The sequence below is a fragment of the Leucoraja erinacea genome, chromosome 5 (assembly GCF_028641065.1).
Source record: "Leucoraja erinacea ecotype New England chromosome 5, Leri_hhj_1, whole genome shotgun sequence".
Lineage (NCBI taxonomy): Eukaryota > Metazoa > Chordata > Chondrichthyes > Rajiformes > Rajidae > Leucoraja > Leucoraja erinaceus.
Genome location: NC_073381.1, coordinates 67,024,574 through 67,038,998, shown reverse-complemented (window position 1 = coordinate 67,038,998; position 14,425 = coordinate 67,024,574). Strand labels below are relative to the sequence as shown.

The window sequence follows — 14,425 nt, the reverse complement described above, 5'->3', positions numbered from 1 at the left end:
CCTGGAACCTGGCATGGACAATGGCGGAATGGCTTCTTTTTGTGTTGTGAGATAATATGAATTCCACTCCCCATAACTATTTCTGCAGAACAGTGCAAATGTTTCCCTTTCAAATATTTATCCAATTCCTGTTTGCAAAATATTATATCTGCTTTCATCTAGCAATTTCAGGTTATAATAAATCACTGGTAATATTTTCCTTCATACCACCTCCTGTTCTTTTTGTAGTTGTCTTACATCTGTGTCTTCTGTTTCCAAAATAATCCTTATAAGTAAACAATATGGGGCAGGGGGCAGCAGAGCGGCGCAACTGGTGGAGATGCTGCCTCACAACCCCAGAGACTCGGGTTCGATCCTGACCTTGGGTTCTGTCTGTGTGGAGTTTGCACATTTTTCCTGTGACCACGTGGGTTTCCTCCGGGTACTCCAGTTTCCTCCCATATCCCAAAGATAAGTAAATTTGTAGGTTGATTGGCCTCTGTAAAATTGCCCCTATAAAATTGGGAGTGGATGCCAAAGTGGGATAACATTGAACTAATGTACATGGGTGATCGATGGTCAGCATGGACTCAAAGGCCCAGAGGGCCTGTTTCAATGTTGTATTTCTAATAATATTACACCTTTCAATATTATTTATAATATTCAAATAGTTTCCCTAATCATTTTTGCTTTAAAGAAGAAAATTGGATCAAATGCGACCATTGGTTAGGCACTGTGTTGCACAGTTTTTTTTATTATATCTGGAATAGATAACAGTGAACGTAATTTATGAGTGAAATCAAGCAAAATGCAAAATTGAAGCAGATATTTTTGTAAAATATTTGTTAACGAATGGCATCTACAAACCTGCTTGTCTTTGAAATATGGGAGGAAACCAGAGCACCCAGAGAAAACCCACGCAGTCACAGGGAGAATGTACAAATTACACACAGGATTTTCCTTAGTCAGGATCAAACTCGGGTCTCTAGTGCTGTAAGACAGCACCCCGTCACTGCGGCACTGTGCCACCCTGTGCCACTGTACACGAGGCAAGGCCATGCTTTGAAGGACTAGACACCCTTCTCAGATTGCCATATAGTAAAGAGCAAAAGAAAAGTGAGTAAAGTGGTGTGAGGAACAAAATTGCCCTTGCTCTGTTTCAAGTTGGATTTTTGCCAGTATCGCAATTTTTAATAGGTGAAGTGGTTGGTTGTTAACACTAAACATTTCTATGTTTTAGTACACCAGAAACATCTATGGTAATTATGATACCTAGAATTGCAATACGTTTAGCAATAGGTCATGCAGAGCCCTGTGAAACAAATAGTTTTAGTTTTAGAGATAAAACCGAGACCAAGTTGACCAGCGATCTTCACACATTAATACTAAAACTATCCCTCACACACTAGGGACAATTTACAATTTTACCAAGTCAATTAACCTACAAACCTGTACATCTGGAGTGTGGGAGAAAACTGGAGCATCCGGGGAAAACACACGCAGGGCATGGGGAGAACGTAGAAACTCTGCATGGACAGCACCCGTAGTCGGGACAGACCTCAAGTTTCAAACATCACCCATTGCTTCTCTCCAGAGATGCTGCCGGTTCCGCTGAGTTACGCCAGCATTTTGTGTCCATCTTCAAATGACGTCACGCACTCCAGACGGCTGTGCGGGCGCATGATGACGTGCGCGACTCTCGCGGGACTGTCGCGCCTCAACGCGACGATGAGGTTGCGTATTTAGCGTGCCAAGAACACGTAAGTGGGACAGGGGCTTAACATGTAAAGCGTGTAAGAGTAAACGGTGCGTATAACATTGGGCTTTGTGCTCACATCACAATGTACTTCTTCCTCGTGTGTGCACTAGTTTTTGTCTCCTGTTTGATCTTGACCTGTTAATAGTTTTTAGAAAGTTGCATTTATTGCCCATCTGCAGTGTCCTCTGATGTGATGGCAACACTTTTCCTCGAACTGCTCTATTCTTTGAGGTGATGCATGCGTAATGATGTCAGATTGTGAAATTCATGACTTTTTCCCTGCTGAGAAGAACAATCTCTGATATAGGTCCAAGCCCTGATGGTATATGCATTTGTGGAAGACATGGAAATAATTGTGCTCCATAACATTATGATGCGTGACTTTATTGACAACAGGAGGAATTAAATAGACCTCTTGCAATGAACACAGCAATTGTTATATTCAAGGACTGTGTTTCTTGGAGCGACACAGCAAATCTGTCAATGCTCCAAAATAATTTATAATGTTTTGTATGGGACTGGTAACCAAAGTATTCAGTGGATCATCGTAGATGGATATTTTCATAATGAATTTAAGTTTTTGAATTTTGTTTTGTTGGGGGACCCATTTTTGGAAAAGATATAAGAGCCTATTTTACAAATACTCCCTGGAGGTGAGGCAACTTGCCAGAAAATTCTTAATTCTGATGATAGACTTTATATTGCTCTGTACACACAGTTTGAAAATGTATATTTGTACATTGCACAAATTATTACTTTTGTCTTTCTTCCACACTCCTCCACATCATCAAACCTCAACCTCAACACAGCAAATTAGCACAATCTTAACAGACTGAAAGTATCACCTTTGTGCGCTTCATCAGTCAGAGTATTGAGTATAGAAGTTGGGAGGTCATGTTGCAGTTGCATAAGACGTTGGTGAGACCTCATTTCAAGTATTGTGTTCAGTTCTGGGTACCATGGAATAGGAAATATATTGTCAAGCTGGAAAGGGTACAGGGAGGATTTACGGAGATGTTGCAGGACTAGAGGGTCTCAGCTACCGGGAGAGGCTGAGTAGGCTGGGACTCTATTCCTTAGAGTGCTGGAGTATGAGGGGTGATCTTATAGTGATGTATAAAATCATGAGAGGAATAGATTGGGTAGATGCATAGAGACTCTTGCCCAGAGTTGGTGAAACAGGGACCCGAGGACAGGTTTAAGGTGAAGGGGAACAGATTTAATAGGAATCTGAAGGGTATTTTTTGGTGGGTGTATGGAACAAGCTGCAAGAGGAGGTAGTTGAGGCTGGGACTATCCCAACATTTAAGAAACAGTTTGACAAGTGCATGGATAGGACAGGTTTGAAGGGTTATGGACCAAACACAGGCAGGTGGGACTAGTGTAACTGGGACATGTTGCCGGTGTTGGCAAGTTGGGCCGAAGGCCCTGTTTCCATGCTGTATCTCTCTATGACCCTGTGATTGTCTCCAACTTCAATGCTGGAGTGACACAAATAGAAATGTAATTTTCTTTCCTTCACAAATCCATATCAGGTGAAAATCTTCAAATTATGGTTCCAATTTTACAAACCAGTATGGTATAAAATATTAAGATAGAAGACTTTAAAATTGACTTCAAACATGCATATTAATGGCTGTGCAATGCATTAATGGCTGTGGAATTGCGCTCCACATCTGAAGCTTCAGTTCGGAGGAATTCCAAACCATTATTATTCCAAAATGCTATGGAACAAGCGAATAAAGATTATTACTGCTCAGCTATTAAACAGTTTGAGATTAGCTAGATAATGCATTTTATGTGACAGAATTTCAGGAAATTGCGCTGTAATATATGATTTGCCTAAATTGTAGACTTGCCAGTGGTAACTGGTGCGTACTTAATGCGAAGAAATGGAAACATTTGTAAACTTCATAATTTAACTGTTTAATCTACATAATGATATGAGTGTGTGACCTCCACCATCTCTACAGACTCTGCTAAAACTTTATCTTTTCATGTACATTCATATTTCTCTTCACCCACCATTGGTAGCTGTGATTTCACTTGTTTAAGTCTCCGTACTCCATAATTTCGTCGCTAAATCTCTCTCATCTGTGTGTTTAAAATTCTCATTGAAAGCTACTTTGACCAAGCTTATCACTGTGCCTTCCGGCATCTCCTTTAACCCCAGGTTTTTTTTTTCTGAGTATGTTTCTATGGGTCTTCTTCATTTTCCATGAAATGTGTTATTTAACTGAAGCATGCACAATTAGCGAAACATTGTTATTCCTTTAATGGACATTTAGTCATCTTTCCTAATGTCTCTATACGGCTTAGTGAAATGCCTTAAAATGTTTTTCTCATATATTAAGGACAACAAAAAGTTCTGGCAAAGGATCTTGGACCTGAAATGTAATCTTTTTCATTGCACAGGTGCTGCCTGACTAGTTGAGCGTTTTCAGCACTTTCTATTTTTATTTATTAGCAAATTAAAATTAAAAGCAGAACATGCACATACAATGCAAATGTTGTTGTAGATGCAGTCACAGTATTATTGAAAGCAATCTATTCCTCCTCCCTGTAAGAATGAACGTGGTAACCAGCAGGTAGAAGGCAATAAACAGAACCCTGGAACTGCAAGTAGTCAGGGAGTTTGCCCATTGAGTAACGCAGTAAGTTATTTAAAGCTATGATGCCAGAATCTGGTTACCCATTTAACCAGGTAACAGCTTACATCAGCCAACTGAATCATCCAACCACAACCAAAGAGCAGTCCTGAACTACTATATACCTCAATTGTGACCATCGGACTATCCTTGATCGGACTTTGCTGGCTTTACCTTGCACTAAACGTTATGTATTTATATGCCTTATGTATTTATACACTGTAAATGGCTCAATTGTAGTCATGTATTGTCTTTCTGTTGACTGGATAGCACACCACAAAACCTTTTCACTGCACCTCGGTACACATGACAATAAAGTAAACTGATATACAGAACTACATTTATACTTTAATACGACTAGGAATGGAATTTGAATGAAAAATGGTCAGACATTTCACTACAAATCATTAAATATTTGAATGCCAAAGGTATAAATAAAATGGATGTTACATATATATTGAGATTATCTAGGGTTTTGTGTCTCAAAAAATGGCATGTTTTCCTGTGCTTTTGATCATATTATGAGTGATCTTGGGTGCTGGAGACTGTGTAGATATCTAAATAACCATGGCATTGACATCAAATGCAAAGCAAGACAGTCAGGATTAGGAATGCAATCTCTCTCAGTGCCAGTATGTTTTTCATCATCTCTACTTTTGTGTCCCATTGGATCCTTCCCTGATTGTTTCATTTGTTCCAATCGAGTGTTAAATCTGCTTTTCTACAAATATATTAAGGAATTTTAAAACCAAAGCACTTGAGTACAATCGAGCAGGGCTGAAGGGTGTCCTGCCATGCAGTTATTTTGTTAAAGAATAACTAAGGGGACTTATGAAGTAACTTTTCAATTGATTTAGTTGGTGAGGTCAGAGCAGATCACATCCTGAATTTATTACAGATTAGTCCCGTTAATCCCTAGCCCGCATTCCACTAGATGAGAGCTTTGAGATCTTTCAGAAAACAGAAAAAAAAATACAAAGTAAGGATTTAAAGGAAGGGAAAAAAAGGGGAAAATAACTCCTTTTTATCTGGCAATTAATAAGGGACAACAATATGGGGGGTGGTGGGGGGACTTTTGTTGCCATGGAGAAAATGAGAAAACTTCCCAGTGCAATGATAAGGGTAGCTCATTGAGTTGGGGAGGTGGAGAACTGAGGTGCCCAGGCTGATGGGGTTAGTGTTGTGATTTCTGCTTTGTGTTTTAGGGCCTTTTGCCAAAAAGTAACATATCACTCAGCAGAGATTAACTTGAGGCAGTTACTCTGAGGCTGCTGTTTCTATGTACAGAAAGGGAACAAGGCAATCTCTGTCTGCTGGTGGACCAGTTGGCCTCTCCCCACACACTCTCCTCATCTAAGAAGTCTTTAGCTCAGGTAAAGAATTCCTCAGCCAAAATTTGGCAGGCAGTTAAACATTCAATACACCTTTACAGTAATTCAATTATAGTTTTGTGGGGGGATCTGCAGTTAGTACAGGTTAGGATTACAAAATGATTTACATTTGGAAAGTAAGGTCTACCAATAAATCTCCATACTTTTAGAAAGTAAATCTTTATTTTGGTAAAGCCTGTGATGCTAACATTATTAATTTATGAACTGATTTTCATTAGTTATATTTAGATAAATGGAAGATTAGACAATTACATCATGGCATGATAGTCTCAGCAATGGCACTGACATTTAGTATTGGGCAAATAAACTCCCAAGTTACAGAATGTTGTGCAAATTCTTGTTCAACTCCTTCTGTGACTTAGCACATGGACTGTATTCAGCCACTTTAGTGGCCCATTCAGTCTGAAGATGTATAGTTATGTTGTTGCAGCCACCACTTCTTTCATATAACATGAGGTCATCATTTTAGCTAGGTTCTTCTTTCTCTACGTTTGATGCCTATCTGCTAAGCATATCGCACAGCCTTCCTATCAGTAGCATGTGCACAGAAAATTAAGCTCCTGTGTCTGATCCAAACTGCCGTATAACTGGTGTGTTTACTCATTTGGTCTTGGCCTACCAGAGATATTTTCTTGATTTTGGCAATTCCTCCCCCACTTTCTCTATACTGAAAATTAACTTGTTCTCTTTCTTTTATAGCTCTCATGAAAGGTCCTGACTTAAAACATTGCCATTTCCCCCCGTTGATGTTGGCTAATCTGTTTCCTGTAAATGTTGATATTAATTCAGGATTTTAACATCTTCATTGGTTTAATTTTGATTTCTACTTCTAGTTTTAGTTTAAAGACACAGCACAGAAACAGCCCCCTTTCGGCCCTCTGGACCTGCGCCGACTAGTGATTCCCACACATTATCTCTACCCTACACCTACTAGGGACATTTTTTTCACATTTACCAAGCCAGTTAACCTACATCTTTGGAGTGTGGGGGGTAACCAAAGATCTCGGAGAAAACCCACGCAGGTCACGGGGAGAACGTACAAACTGTACAGGCAGCACCCGTAGTCGGGATCGAACCGGTGTCTCCGACGCTGCATTCGCTGTTAGGCAGCAAATTTACACGTGCTTTATGTAAAGTCTGTGGAAAATTCACTTTGGTGAACTCGAGTAACGTTGCCCTTTGCTCCCTTAAGAACAACATTCACCTATTAATATATATATATATATTTTGGCAATGTTTTCTCCAATTATGATATTGTTTTGTATATAAGCCGATGCTGCCATCTAAGGCAAGGTTGGACACTATTTCCCTGGGCAATATGCATTGCTTCTAACTGCAGGAGGAATACTGAACTTGCATCAAGGGTTAACCTTTAGTTAGAGGATGTTAGGATTTCAGCAACATGTGTTTTTATTCATCCATGAAAATAAATCTACTACTCACATAATGTAGAGCCAAAATTTCACTTTATTCTCATGCATACATAAATTTTATCATAATACAAAAGTGAGTTTGTTCTGTAGGCCACTGATTTTTTTTTTAACTCACTTACAGTGGGAAACAGAAGTCAAAATTATTCTGGAATTTAATTTGTTCCTTGCAAAATCCTGCTCATGTTACTGATTATGGATGGGCACTGAAGGGTTGTGATCAAGGTGAATGCAGATGTCATGGAAGTTCCTATTTGCACTTATTTCTCCTTTCATTTGTCAGTACATTCCTCCTCTGAGTCAGCACTATTGTTGATAATACACATTTCAGTTCGTGGTTCGAGGGACAAAATCTAATTTTTACCTTTCACAGTAAAGATAAAGACATTTCTGAAATTTACAGTTTTGTGTTGAGTTGCAATCCTGTTTATTCCCTTGTGTTCTTTCTTGCAATTTATAGCAAGTGAATTGAGTGCGGGTGATTTAGTAAAGAGTTTAGCCATTTTATTTTAACTTTATGTATTGACATTTATTTAATGAGGCACTCTTAGTGCCAAGACCTCCAAGGATATGAGCAAGTTGTACCATTAGCATTTAATCTTGACATTTGCTGCATACTCTATTGATCGTAAAGAAGTGTATTTACAGAGTAAAAAGAAGTGCACTGGACAGAAATTCAGCATCTATGACTGTATTTAAACTTCATTCCACTTTTGGAATTCTGTTTAAGGTTAGAGACTGCATTTTCTTTTCCATTTCATCAGCAAGTAGTTCACAGAAAGTGGTTGAGTGCCTATCGAAAGGCCAGTTTGTCCTGTTGACAAAGAAGATGTTGACTACATACTGTGAACTACCTTCTCCATCGGCAATCCAAAAGGTAAATGAATATTGTTAGATAGAGAGTGCTAACATATTAATTCAGCAACAAAGATGCCTGTAGTTATATGGGTCATTCGGGACAATATGCCACTTGGAAAAGGACTTGGAAACAACGTTTTGTGAGTGTTTGTTGTTTTGCCATTCCAGATGCTGGAGTGGAGATGTGCTGAGTGCTATCGGACATCTTGGGGCTATCGGGCATCTTGTTGATTGCGTGCAATGCAGCCATGATGCATTGATGTTGAGCCGAGTGGATGTTTAGACAAGTGAGGGCAGTGCTGATCAATGTTTATTCCTTGATACTGTCAAGCTTCTTGACTGTTATTGCAGCTGCACCTATTCAAGTAAGAAGAGAGTATTCCATCCCTCTATTATGCCAGTGGGCCAGTCATTGCACATTGCAGAGCCTTAATTCCATAACTTCATTGCATTATTTTAATGCCAAGTTGAAAATCCCGGCTCTAGGCTGGAGTCACGTTGACTGCCTCATTATATTTTCAGGAATGGCTCTTTTATTTCTCATATCGTGGTTCTTTGAATATAATACAGTGTAAATATCTGGGTGCCGTATTACAGGAAGGATGTGGAGGCTTTGGAGAGGGTGCAGGGAAGGTTTACCAGGATGCTGCCTGGATTAGAGGGCATTAGCTATAAGGAAAGGCTGGAAAAATCTGGATTGTTCACTCTGAAGCCTTGGAGGTTGAACGGAGACCAGATAGAAATATAGAATATATGAGAGGCATATTCAGGTTAGACAGTCAGAGCATTTTTTTTTTACCAGAATGGGAATGACAAAGACTGGAGAATATAGCTTTAAGGTCAGAGGGACACAAATTTAAAGGTGATGTGCGGGGCTAACTCAGTTCATATAATTAATTTCCTCAGCCGCCTGATGTGGTGTTGGAGCCAGCTACAATAATGGCATTTGAGAGACTTTTAGTTAGGCAAATGGACATGCATAGAATGGAGGGTTATGGATCATGTGCAGGCAGATGAGATTATTTTAACTTGGCATCATGTTCTGCACAGACAATGTGGGCCAAAGAGCATGTTCCTGTGCTGCACTGTTCTATGTTCTAAAAGGCATGTAGCAGAGTAAGGACCTGAGCCATTTTTATGAATGGCTGCTGTCATATTAGCATGTAGCTAATTTTCATAAAATCAACCTCTACAATTTAAAAAATGCCGTGAGAAATTTGGAAGCTAATTTCAGTACACACCCACAATCTATCAATAGGTTTGACAAAAGACTTACAACTACAATGTTTGTGGATTTCTTCGGTGAGTTTGAAAAGCAATTCAATCTCTGTGTGGTGCAGGAGTTGTACACAGTCCTATTCTACATGGGGCTGTGCAATCATCCATTCAGTCATGTTCTGTAAACACTACTCTTCAACCCAGCTCTTGGTGCGTGTTCCTGGTATCTCTTTTCAGTAATTGGCCTTTGATGTGGTTTGTCTTCAGGGAAAAGGAATGAAATGAATTGTTTTAGTATTATGCTAGCACATTGTCAGCATTTTTATAATGATTACATGTTGGTACCTAACAATGTCTTTTAGAGTTCTGAGTTAAAGATACTCTTTGTATCAACTAACTTCATCTTCAAACAAATAGCCTTCTAGTCTAAAATGGGTTTCAAGAGAATTGGTTCCAAGAGAAATATTGCAGATTCAATCTCATTAGGTTCCTATGTAATTAGAGCAAAAAAGCCTCTACAATAGTGGAGGCTTTTTGCTCTAATTACATACAAACCTGACAAGATTGAATCTGGAATCATTTCTATGTCTGGTTTCCCTACCCAAGGAAGGATATATTTACAATAGAGGGAGTGCACTGAAGGTTCACTGGATTGTTTTGTGAAATTGTCTCGGAGCAGAGATTAAGCAGACTGGACCATAGCATTCTTGAATTTAAATGAAAGAGAGGTGTTTGCATTAAAAATTTACTTATAGGGTTTGGCAGGATAGATGCCAGGATCATGTTTCCCTTATTTGGGAAGTGTAAAACAAGAAGTCACAGTGTCATATGAAGAGATCAGCCAACAAGGTCTGAGATGGAAAGAAATGTCCTTACACAGAAGGCTGTAAATCTTTGGAATTCTCTACGCAAATAGGCTGCGGAAGCTCAGTCAAGACCGAGCATACACATTTTAAGATGCAAAGCAAAGCAAGAGATATGGGTCTAGTGCAGAGATGTAATGTTGCAGCAAAAGATCAGTTATTGAATAGCGGAACAGCCATAAGGGGCTGAATCCCTCAAACCCTGCATTTATGCCTGAAGAAGGGTTCTGAGCTGAAACGTCATCTATCCTTTTCTCCAGAGATGCTGCCTGACCCACTGAGTTACTCCAACACTTTGTGTCTATCTATGTCTTTTTATTGTTGTACATTTGCAGCACAAGGTGTCATGGCTCCGAGATTGTATTTTCAAATTGTGAACAACTTTTTGCGATGATGCTTAGGTTAATTTAATACAGTGCAGATAGAATTCTGATGTTAGCAAATCTTTTTTAGCTTGTGGTGTATATATGAGTACAAAATCTTTTTGTTTCTTCAGTCTTCCAGTATACTCTTCTAAAGAAGTAAACTGAACACAACTGACATCTTTGTAATTGGCTTTTGCTGTTTATTCTCCCCAGAGTTTTGAAGTGCATTTACATTGCAATTAAAAGGCACCAAAAAGCTTGTACTGGCCAAATGTTCCTGTAGCTTTTACCAGTCTTACACCAGGGTTGTGCTCACATACATAATGGGATTTATGCTGAATATTGGCAGAAGTTACAGAAATTATGGCTTAAATAAATAGGCCCTCTGACTGCATGATAATTTGAAATCCTGATTGGGGAGGGAAATGTGATGGCAGTACATTAAGTAAGAAGGGTTTCGGACCGAAATGTTGCCTATTTCCTTCGCTCCATAGATGCTGCCTCACCCGCTGAGTTTCTCCAGCATTTTTGTCTACCTTGGATTTTCCAGCATCTGCAGTTCCTTCTTAAGATTCAAGTGCCTAGAAGTTGAAAGGCTCATCTTGGGTCCATTAAACAGTTGTTTTGCATCAGCTTGTGTCTTCCTTGAGAGTCCACCACTGGGAAATTAAAAACATTAATGTGCAATGATCGCTGGTCGGTGCAAACTCAGTTGGTCGAAGGGCCTATTTCTGTGCTGTATCTCTAAACTAAATTAAACTAAATAGTACCAAACGCGTGTGAATGGAATTTACGGAAGTGATGTGCATGTGCGCATCACACACCATAGGATAACACTGCAGATGTTCACACTTCTCTGTCTTAGTAAATCTCCAGTTTCCACATGTACTCAACTTTCAATTGAAACTGACTTGCATAGCACAAAAATCTTGGCGCTACACTATCCAATTTCTAAGTAAAGACTCCTTAGTTGCCTCAGTTTTCTGAACAGGCAGAGCTGGATCACGCAGCTGGCAAAATTGAAGCTGAAAGAATAATTTCTAATTTCCCATGACATATACCTTTTGGCGTTTGGTTTTCCTTCCCTTGTGCATCTGGGTGCTAGCCAGACGGAGCATGTTTGATGTTGAATCAGTCTGTACTTCCAGGCTCCATTCTTGGCATGGTTTAGCAGCTGGAAGTGAGGGAAGAAAATAATGACCACTAGCTTCAGTGAACTACAACTCCGCAGGGAAAGCCCAGTATCTGAAATCATTAGTTACAAACTTTTTCGTTAACTCCATTTTGCTGCCACTAATTTCCTTCCAAATCCCCTGGACTTGTTTACTGCAGAGCCAATCAACCACCATTCTCATAACAAAATGAGGCCCAGCTTGCCCCTATGTCCCACACATGCTTAAGTTACATTGACACCTATGTCCGTATTTACAATGTTTCCTTCCCACCATTTTAGGCAACCACGGAAATCTCCGTGCAATGCAAGGAGGGTGGACATACAACTTCACAGTTTATAGCATCATTGAATGGATCACTGACTCTTTGTTTCCCTTCAGATGATTCTTATTAAACATCAGGTTCGAAGTTTGCTATCGAGCATCAGCCTTTGCTCAACTACGTTTTGGCACCTACATCAGAAAGTCATAGGTTCAAGTCTCTCGCCAGAGACCCAAGCGGACAAACTAATTGGCTTTGGTGTGATCAATTTGGTTGCTGCATCTTAAAACAATGTAATTGGTGTCAGAGGGCTTTGGGATGTACTGTTTTAGAAGTTGCTATAAAAATGCAGGATTTTTTCATGTGTTCATTATTGGCAGTTCTACTTACTGCATTATTCTGGTTTTTGTAAGCATCTATATTGTGATCGTAAACCATGGGTTTCTGGATTCCTAGATGGAGGCATTTACCAGCAATAATTGTGACTGCTTTTAATCTGTGAGTTATCAATCAAAATGCATCTTGTGCATATTTTTCAGTGCTTTCTTCCATTTCCTGTTAATGCCCCATCCATCAAGTAATTGACTTCCTGTCACTATAAATCTTAATACAGACATTGTTTCTTATTATTATTTGTACACATAATGATGTAATCAATGTGCCCAGTGGTTTCTGACTTACCAATGAAAATTCCTTGTTCCAAGTCACAATTCACGATCTTCAATGTTAACTTCCCGTTAAACAACAAGTTCATTATGCAGAAAATCAGGAACCACATGTGAATTGAAGGACACCCTCATGGGCATCAACTTTATAGAGTCCCTTCGGACTAACTTGCCCACACCGGCCAACCTGCCTGCATTTGGCACACATCCCTCTAAACCTGTCCTATTCATGTACCTGTCTGAATGTTCCTTAAACTTTGCGATAGTACCTGCCTCAGCTGCCACCTCTGGCAGCTCGTTCCACACACCTAGCATCCTTTGCATGAAAAAATGTTCCCTTAAGTTCCTATTCACCCTTTCTCCCCTTACTTTAAGCCTAAGTCCTCTGGACATAGTTTCACTAATTCCCCTTCATTGACTTTAACATGCTGCCTTCTGTAGATCAGTAGATGCTTGCAGCAAAAGTACTTCTGATGGTAACAAAGGTAGACAAAAAAGATGGAGAAATTCAGCGGGTGAGGCAGCATCTAGGGAGCGAAGGAATAGGCGACATTTTGGGTCGAGACCCTTCTTCAGACTGATGTCAAGGAGGCGGGATAAAGAAAGGAAGAGGCGGAGACAGTAGGCTGTGGTAGAGCTGGGAAGGTGAGGGGAAGGAGAGAGAAATCAAGGACTACCTGAAATTGGAGAAGTCAATGTTCATACCGCTGGGATGTAACAATGTACTGGCCCATCTGTGGTACAAGATCCTTCCTTCCTGTTTGGCCAATAACATGGGCTTCCCATTAAGGTGTATTGTTCAATCAGCCACATCCCCATTCCAACTCTCTGACACAATTTAGTTCATCTCCAAAGCAACCACAAAACTGTAAGTCATGCCCATCTTTGTTTGCCACCCATAGGGCATCTTTGTGCTTTAAAACACACATATAATAATCACACGATCCACATGTAGTCATTAGCTACCATGATATTTACCCAGGTTGCTCTCGTATACGTTTTCCAATATTCATAGCAAAATAAAAAAAGCTGGGAGTCACCAAAGAGTGATCACATTTGATTTATTCCAACTTTCCACTTTTATCATACATATTTATTAATATTTGCTTCACTTCAAGAAATCTATCATAATTCAATCTCCATCAGAGAAACCATGTAATAGAAAGTGACACATTGTTTATCCCAGTTCTACTGCCTTATTCTGTATATATTTGTTGTAATATACCCGATTATGATTACCAGTTGATATTTCCTATAGCAATAATAGCTGTATATGAACAAGTCTATACAAAATGGGGCATTGCATGCTGTGCAAGGCAACCAAATGTGGGTTTCTGCAGTTTCCCTATTTAAGTTTAGTAAAATTACCACGTAATGTAAAAGATTTAGTATCGCTAAGCTGGCAATACGTTCCATTCTTGTTTGGCAATTGCAAACAGAAATGATTTTATGCACTGAGTTATGGAAATATATTGTTGCTTTATTCAACAGTGTTGACTACATTTGTTAATCCATGGTCCTATTTTTTTCCATTTTCTCATGTTACATAGAAATCCATATTTAAAAATGACTTTATATTCCGGTGTCTGGTGGAAAAAACAATCCTTCCACATCTATCGGGCAACATTTTTGTTAGAGATATAATTATTTCTTAATTATAGATGTATCTTTCAGTGCCCAGCTCATCAAACAGTGTACAATTGACTATCATATACTATCTAGTAGCATATGTTGCCTGTTCATGTTCATGCCAAAACATTGTTTTTATTAAGTTTACAGTTGCCTTTGTTTCGATTGATTTGAGTGAATGAGCTA

The 14,425-nt window shown here is 39.3% G+C and overlaps 1 protein-coding gene and 1 long non-coding RNA gene across 5 annotated transcripts in view; one reads left to right on the top strand and one right to left on the bottom strand.

The window, feature by feature from the left end:
• epha7 (eph receptor A7) overlaps positions 1-14,425 on the top strand; it is a 252,404-nt gene that overhangs the window by 148,560 nt on the left and 89,419 nt on the right. The gene's annotated exons all lie outside the window — the stretch shown is intronic.
• LOC129697365 (uncharacterized) lies at positions 745-5,438 on the bottom strand. Its single transcript, XR_008723507.1, has 2 exons — positions 1,009-5,438; positions 745-962 (listed from the first exon to the last, which is right to left on the bottom strand). It is a non-coding gene; the product is annotated as an uncharacterized LOC129697365 (long non-coding RNA).